The sequence below is a fragment of the Lygodium microphyllum genome, chromosome 10 (assembly GCF_053477565.2).
Source record: "Lygodium microphyllum isolate KBCC chromosome 10, Lygodium_microphyllum_v1.1.10, whole genome shotgun sequence".
NCBI lineage: Eukaryota > Viridiplantae > Streptophyta > Polypodiopsida > Schizaeales > Lygodiaceae > Lygodium > Lygodium microphyllum.
In genome coordinates, this window is record NC_141144.1 from 81432889 (window position 1) to 81440219 (window position 7331).

Genomic DNA, 7331 nt, shown 5'->3' on the forward strand with positions numbered 1-7331 from the left:
TAAGAGACAAGCTTTTGATTAATTGTAGGAGAGTAGAGGTGGTTAAGGGTATTTGTCACTACTAAACATACGTAAGGAGATGAGATCCCATTGAGTGCTTTATAGTTGGCCCTTGTACACACCCCAATTAAAGCATCTATAAGAGACGAAATAAGGCCAAAAGTGGTGATGGTCTTCCCTATAGCAAGAGGACTATCAAAAATGAAGAATGTAAAATGATTGTAAGTGATGAGAAATGATCAAATAGATTAAGCAAGGGTTTATAGGAGCCGATAGACTAGAAGTGGTGAAAAAAATATCAAAGGAGGGTTTATCAAACCCAAATAGACTCATTACTCCCAAGGTAGGGCCAAAAAGGTTGAATCAGAGTTTGTAAGAGGCAAATAGACTAATTACTAAGGTCCACTCGAAAAACACTATTCTAGCGACCACGGTGGGACTCGAACCCACAATCTCCCGCTCCGGAGGCGAGCGCCTTATCCATTAGGCCACGCGGTCGTTCATGTTCAAACGTTGCACCAAAAAGTTATATGATTATTATATAAACCCCACCACAAAACCAACGAAGGATAAGGTTTATTGACGTACGTCTACAGCGTTCTCACGAAGAGCTGCAACGAACTCATTATACTTCCTTCAATTTAGTCTTTTGTTGTCTTCATAGGAAATTGATCCGCGTTTGCATCGTATAGAGGTCGTTTGCTAACGTGACGTGGCAAGTACATGGTAGTCGTGTTCTAAAATCACCAAGTGGCCAAATACACAACACGTATGCAAGATATACTATATATTCCCTTCATGACATACATTTTGAAACTTGATGTGGAGAGAATGACTGAATGAGATGTTATACAAAGGACGCAATACGTATCTATATGTATATGCATAGACAAAGGTGTTCATAACTCACAAGGTGAGAATACTTAAACACCTTGCAGTACTAAGGCCCAAGATGGTCACTTTTCATAACTTTATTCCATCACATTGGTTAATCAATAAGGTAAATTTAGTTTATTTCATTTTAAAAATATATGGGGAATGCATTTATATGCATTTTTACAAAGAAGATGGTTGAATCAAGAAGGAAAACACTGCATATTCTATTCTGTCATCTATCCAACTTAACAAAAAATTCTTGGTTATTGTAGGTACATGTAGTACATCATGCAGACTCTTTTTCTTGCCATTGGGCATCAACAACGGAACAATTCCCTTGTGTTGAATGTCATGTTGGGTGTCATCCCCAGTACACACATAACCACGTGAACCTGCAACCATCTCATCAAACCATTCTCCATGGGGTGTCATATGATTTGAAGCCCCTGAATCAATGTACCATCTCTCATCTTTGTTCTGTCTAGATGCATTATTAGACACATGCTACATGGCAAACAACCTGTCACCCTAATCATCAAGAACTCCACTAGATAAAGCATAATATTCATGTTGTCTACCCTTGGCTTTCATGTCAGTTGCTTCTTATGGCAATCTTTGGCTATATGCCCATATCTATCCCAATAATTACGATCCTTGTCCTTGTTGGACTGATCATTTGACAGCCAGGATCCTCCTCTGCCTCTAGGGAATCTCCCTCTGCCTCGAAAACCGCTAGATCCATGCTGGCTCTGTGTATTTGTGCCATGCCAGGCATTATGTTGTTGTTGTCCATAAGTATTTTGAGTGTCTCCTCAAACTTGAAAAGAGCCACGGCCTCTGTTGCCTCTGCCACGCTGGCTAGAGTAAAGAACAATGTCTCTACTTTGAGACGTACTAGAACCTGTGTTCAATCCAAGATTAACTTCCTCATCCAGCAACAAAGCAATCAACTCATCCCAATCAAGGGATTCAGCTCTCACAGAAATAGATGTATCAAATGCTTTATACTCTTTTCCAAGTCCATTCAATGTCACTGCAATCATATCATCCTCAGACACTGAAGATCCAATGTTTGCAAGCTGATCTGCTATGTTCTTGATCTATGTAGTGTAGGTCCGAATGCTTCTGTCATTCCTAGACATGTTATTGAATTGTTGCTTCAGCTGAATCTTTCTTGCATGTGTTACATTTTCATAATTCTTCATGAGTATGTCCCATGCATCCTTTGGGAAATTACATCCAATAATTTGTATAACCATAGCATCTAGCATACATAAGGAAAACCAATGTAACACCTTGCATGCTCTCTCAGTTCATAGCTTATGAGCCCTTTTCTGATCATTTGTCGGATTCCTTTCAGGCATTTCAGGTTCAGCCTCATCACCTGTACATAAGTCCCAATAACCTCTACCAACCAAAAAATTCTTCATACGAAACTTCCATAAAGCAAAATTTTTATTGTCCAGCTTTTCTCCCACAATTTGAGTAACATTGTCAGTGCCTTGAGCATTTTCCATAGTTGCAACTTAGGTATTTAGTTATGTATACAACCTGTAAGTATCTAACTCCTTTCTAGAGTTTAGGACCAATTTCCTTCTATTCAGGACAGTTTCCTACAATTCAGGACCAGTTTCTTGCAATTCATGACAGTTTCCTACAAATCATGACAGTTTCCTGCAGATCAGAACAGTTTCCTACAATTCAGGACAGTTTCCTGCACTTTAGGATAGTTTCCTGCAATAATTTTCTGCACCAAAGAAACAGGGTATTTTAGCCCTTTACAACCTCAGAAACATCCACAAGCATGTGGGATAACCCGTAGGTGTTTTAGTCAATACATAGACTCTGCAAGCACTATATCTTTGTCTCATGTATTCTTACTATAGTAAAGAGAATATGCAGTCTAAAACCTGCAATTGACATTCAGGTAGCTTCCTGACATTCAGGAAATCAACTCATTTGAGATCTTGAGTGATAAATGATGTTATTTTCTTCAGGAGTGTAGAGAGGCAATGTCATACATTGCATTTACTGTAAATGACCAGTCAAGTAGATGTCAAGGCATTTGTTTCATCTCCAAATTTCAATCCTTAGTTGTATCCAATGCTCTCTTTATTCTTCCAAGCATTCAACATACATACGTCAGGTCATACAAATGACAAGAGCTCCAAAATGACATCTAATGCTTCAGTAAGAGACAATGCTTGTTGCCTACATTCAATGACAGTTTTCAACCATTAAAAAATTTCCAGATCTGAATATTTTTCAGCATAAAATCCCAGCTCCAATGCATGACATCAAGTACATATGACTTCCCAACATATATCTATGCTTCAATGGTACTCCTGAACAAGTTTGAGAGCTCCAAGCTCATGTTAGAGGTGCATACATGTTGTAGGTTGTCTGTCTATAGCAGACCACTATTATTTCAGATCTGTAATCAGTTCTTCAAGTTCCCAGATGAGCTCTCAGTCAAGCAATGATGCTATCACCTACTATTTATTGTAGTAAACAGCCAGTCTGCACAGGTCTATGCTGAATATCTCAAAATCTGTGAGGAATTTGAAAAAAAAAAATTCTGCAAAGTTGTAGACACGTCAAAACGGTCAAGGTTAATAGGCCATTTCTCCAAAATCCATTTCTATAGCAAGATATAGCTTCTACAAAAAAATGGGATCCAAGCACAGTCTCCTTTGTTGATGTTTTCTTCAGATTTGATGTCTTGATGTCAAATGGCCACTGCCAAGCCTTTAGGCTTCGGGCATTCAAGCTTTGATACCATGTTGGAAGAGAGGGAGAGAGACAGAGTGGAGCAAAAGATGAGCCTTAGCTCATTGTTGTTGTTCTTCCATTATCTTCCTTCATACACATTGAAAGAGACTTACACACATAAGTATGACTAACCAAGACAAACTATGGTTAAGTCACTGACTACACTGACTTATTGAATGTCACACATGTGTACAGCTATATCCAAGGTCACACACATAAAGATAGACTGATTGAAGAATAATGGGATCTTGATATTCTAACATAGCCAACATTTTGAAGAAGGAACCAAAGCTAGTTTTAGCTTCAAAGGATGCTAAACATGAAGATTGTATATTCTTGGAAAATATTGAAAAAGCACAAGTATCAAAAGTCCACATGTAGAGTAATCAAAATAAACAACTAGAGTTTTTTAATCTCATTATAATACATTTTATTAAAAAGTGAGATCTAGACTCACATGCACATTATAATGTCTCCGATATTTTAGTTTAGATTTGAAAATATGTATGCATATAAGACCCAAAAAATAAGGGGATCCAACCAAAGGCATGTAAAAGAGAGAAATCAAACATAAGAAAGCAAACTTGGGAGGGGATAAAGATTGAGGCTACTCACCTAAAAACCTTGTGTATATAATGTGCAAAATGAATGGAAATTCTCATCATTATATGCAATCTTTTGTGTCCAAGCTTCCATCTCTATCTTCTTGCTTCCACCAACTTGCTTGTAGTAACTCACACACACACAGAGTGTATGTGTGTGGGTGTGGGTGACCCTGAGGGAGAAGCATATCTTTCCTCCATTTAGATCATCATCTTTATCTTCTCTTCTCTTCTCTTGAACACTACGTGGTGTCTCTTCACCTCCATTTCCCATATGAGTGAGGGAGAAAGTAAAGGACCATGAGGAGGCCGAAGCCTCTTCTCCTTCTTTCCTATTCTTCTTCTTCTTCATGGTTTGGAGAGAAGCAAATCAATGGCAAATCAGTAGCAGTTGGAGCACAAGAGGAGCACACATGTGGATCATGAGGCCATCAAGCTCTCTTCAATAGTGAGCTACAATAAGAAAGGTGAGTCTAGATCAACCTATATCAAATTTGAGCTTTCTTTACTTTCTTACTTTTATGAGGTTGAGAGGAGAGATGATAGATAGTTTGAAGCTAGAGTATGAGCTATGGGTGTATGAGAGATATCCTAAAATCACAAAAGAAGGGGAAGCTCTTGAATGAATTGAGAGTCCAAAGTTCCATCCCCTCTATGTATACCCAATATGCATTTTTACACTTGGTCATGTCTACTAAGCTTCCTTTCTTGATATCCATCCCTTATCTAGCATGTAACCTCTTCTTGTTAGCCACAACTGCTCTAGCATGTCTATGAGGCACTCCCTTTAGCATGACTTATAAAAAGTGTTGACTTTGAACTATTGACTACCAACACTATCGACAAAAAAAAGGGAAGTAGATATTAAACTTAACATAGTAAACATACAACTTGGAAATAATGAAGAAACTTTAGATGGTGTGCTTCACTAAGGAAAAAGTGGTAATTCAAGACATAGAGATGACACTCCTAAAGAATAAGTTGGAGGTGCAAGCTAGCTCTAGGTTTGAGGAGGGAAAATCAAGTGTAGCATTATGAAATAAATCTCCCAAATTAAAGAGGATGCACAATCTCAAGAAGAAATAAGAAAAGACTACTAAGGAGGCTACCTCTTGGGTGGAGATACTCGACGAGACCTAGAAGCAAGTGAAGGAAGTGAAGGAAAGGATAGAAGTGATAGAGAAGGCTAGAACCTAGGAATCAAGTTCCACCCCCCCAGCCACCACCATCATCAATGATACCTTGAAAGAGGAAGAGAGAATAAAGGTACAAGCATATTACATATGCAAGAAATGGGTTTGAAAATACATGATGGTGAGCATCTAAAAATATAATAATTCCATGCTAGTGAAGTGTCCCAAAATAATTAACCCTTGTGCATTAAAATGCGCTCTACCCAAAGTAATTAATTTGTGTATCCCCATCTAATACTATGCTCACCACAACACAGAACACATTAGTTCCCTACCATGTAGATGCGTAGGCACAATGTGACTAGTGTCACATTCATGCACATGTACAACAAGTCAGTATCATGTGGAAAATAGACAAATGAAGATCCACAAAAACCTAAATTAATTTCCATTTGTTGCATATTGCACAACATGGCAATAGATCATGGCCTCGACATGCCTAATGATTTTGTTGACCATGTATTGGCATCTTATCATGCGGACCAATGCGATATTGACGATGCTGATGTTAGAATCAATAAAGAGACCATTGTGATGTATTTGAATGAGCTTCATGGCACTTATGAATGAGAACTACTTTGTTCTCACCAATATTGAAGATGGGCTCCTAGTTTGGTCCAACTAAATGTCCATTTGTTTCTTTTCAAATTGCTCTATAATATGTGCACATTATATCACAACTACTATCTCATTCATTTATGTGTATTTTTGAAAGATTAATATCTAATAGTTAAGTGTTCTTTCTTCATTGATAAAAGACATTTTTTTGTTCTATATATCACTTTTGCATGCATACATTTAAAACATTGTGCATTTGTTATGTACACGATCATACAATACCCTTGTCAATGCAACTATGTATACAATAAGCTTGATGTTTTTATAATCATTGCGTACAATTTTCCAAAAATATGCGACAATGAGTTTTCTGTCATAGCTACTCTTTCATTCACTTGTGTGTGTAATGTTGAAAGACTAATGTGCAACAATAAGTGTTATTTATTCATTAATAAAAGCTACTTTGCTTTTATTTATGTTATTGAAGTTATGTACATGTCCATATAAGATCCTTGACAATGCAATCGTGTATACATGGAAGCTTGATCTTATACTCATTGTGAGTACTTCTCCATTGCCATACCAATTAAACCATTATTTCAAAATACTTGACTTTAATCAAAGAAGAAAGCTAATATTTCAGTGTAGATTGTTGGCGAGTTGCAAAATCCAAGAGTTATGATCCTTTAAGGTCACCCTAGAGAAGGTTGTCACATCTTAAACATCCATTAAGGCAAGCTACAGGGGGGTTTGACATGTGGCCCCCTTCCCTCTTCTGCATGCAGCCTACTAAGAGGAAGGGGCAAGATGATGGGAATCTAAGCACATGGAAGAGAATGGTGATAGGTGATAGATGTATAAGCCTTAAAGTGAGTTGGAATTTGAGTGTTGGTTCTCAAGAACCTTTCATGCTAGAGGAAAGCTCCTTTAGTTTCACTTTGTGGGTAAGGGATTCTTCATGGGCCCTGTGGGATCACAACTAGAATGCAATTGGATTCTAAGCTATGTTGTTGGCTATCGTGAAAATTTGGTATTCATGCTCCCATGGAGCCCAGGCTTCTCTTCAAAGAATGTAGTCATGCATGAACGTCTGGTATGGGTTACCTTCCAGGAGATCCTATTGTGGCTCGATGTGATGAAGTACTAGTGTTGGCCTCTATGTTACAAAAGGTTCTTTACAACCATTGCTACTATTAGTGGTGTTCCTAAGCTTGAGTGAAGGGCCTACACCCTTTGGAATTGACAACAAAACCTACATGAGTGTATGGAGCTCAAAGTAACCAATGGATTTGACATCATTCTCTAGGTCAAATTTTGGACCTTCACCAAT

At 37.9% G+C, this 7331-nt stretch overlaps 1 non-coding gene across 1 annotated transcript; it reads right to left on the reverse strand.

Moving 5' to 3' along the window:
• Nucleotides 1-425: 425 nt before the first annotated feature.
• TRNAR-CCG (transfer RNA arginine (anticodon CCG)) lies at nucleotides 426-498 on the reverse strand. Its single transcript has one exon. It is a non-coding gene; the product is annotated as a tRNA-Arg (tRNA).
• Between the last annotated feature and the right edge of the window lie 6833 nt (nucleotides 499-7331).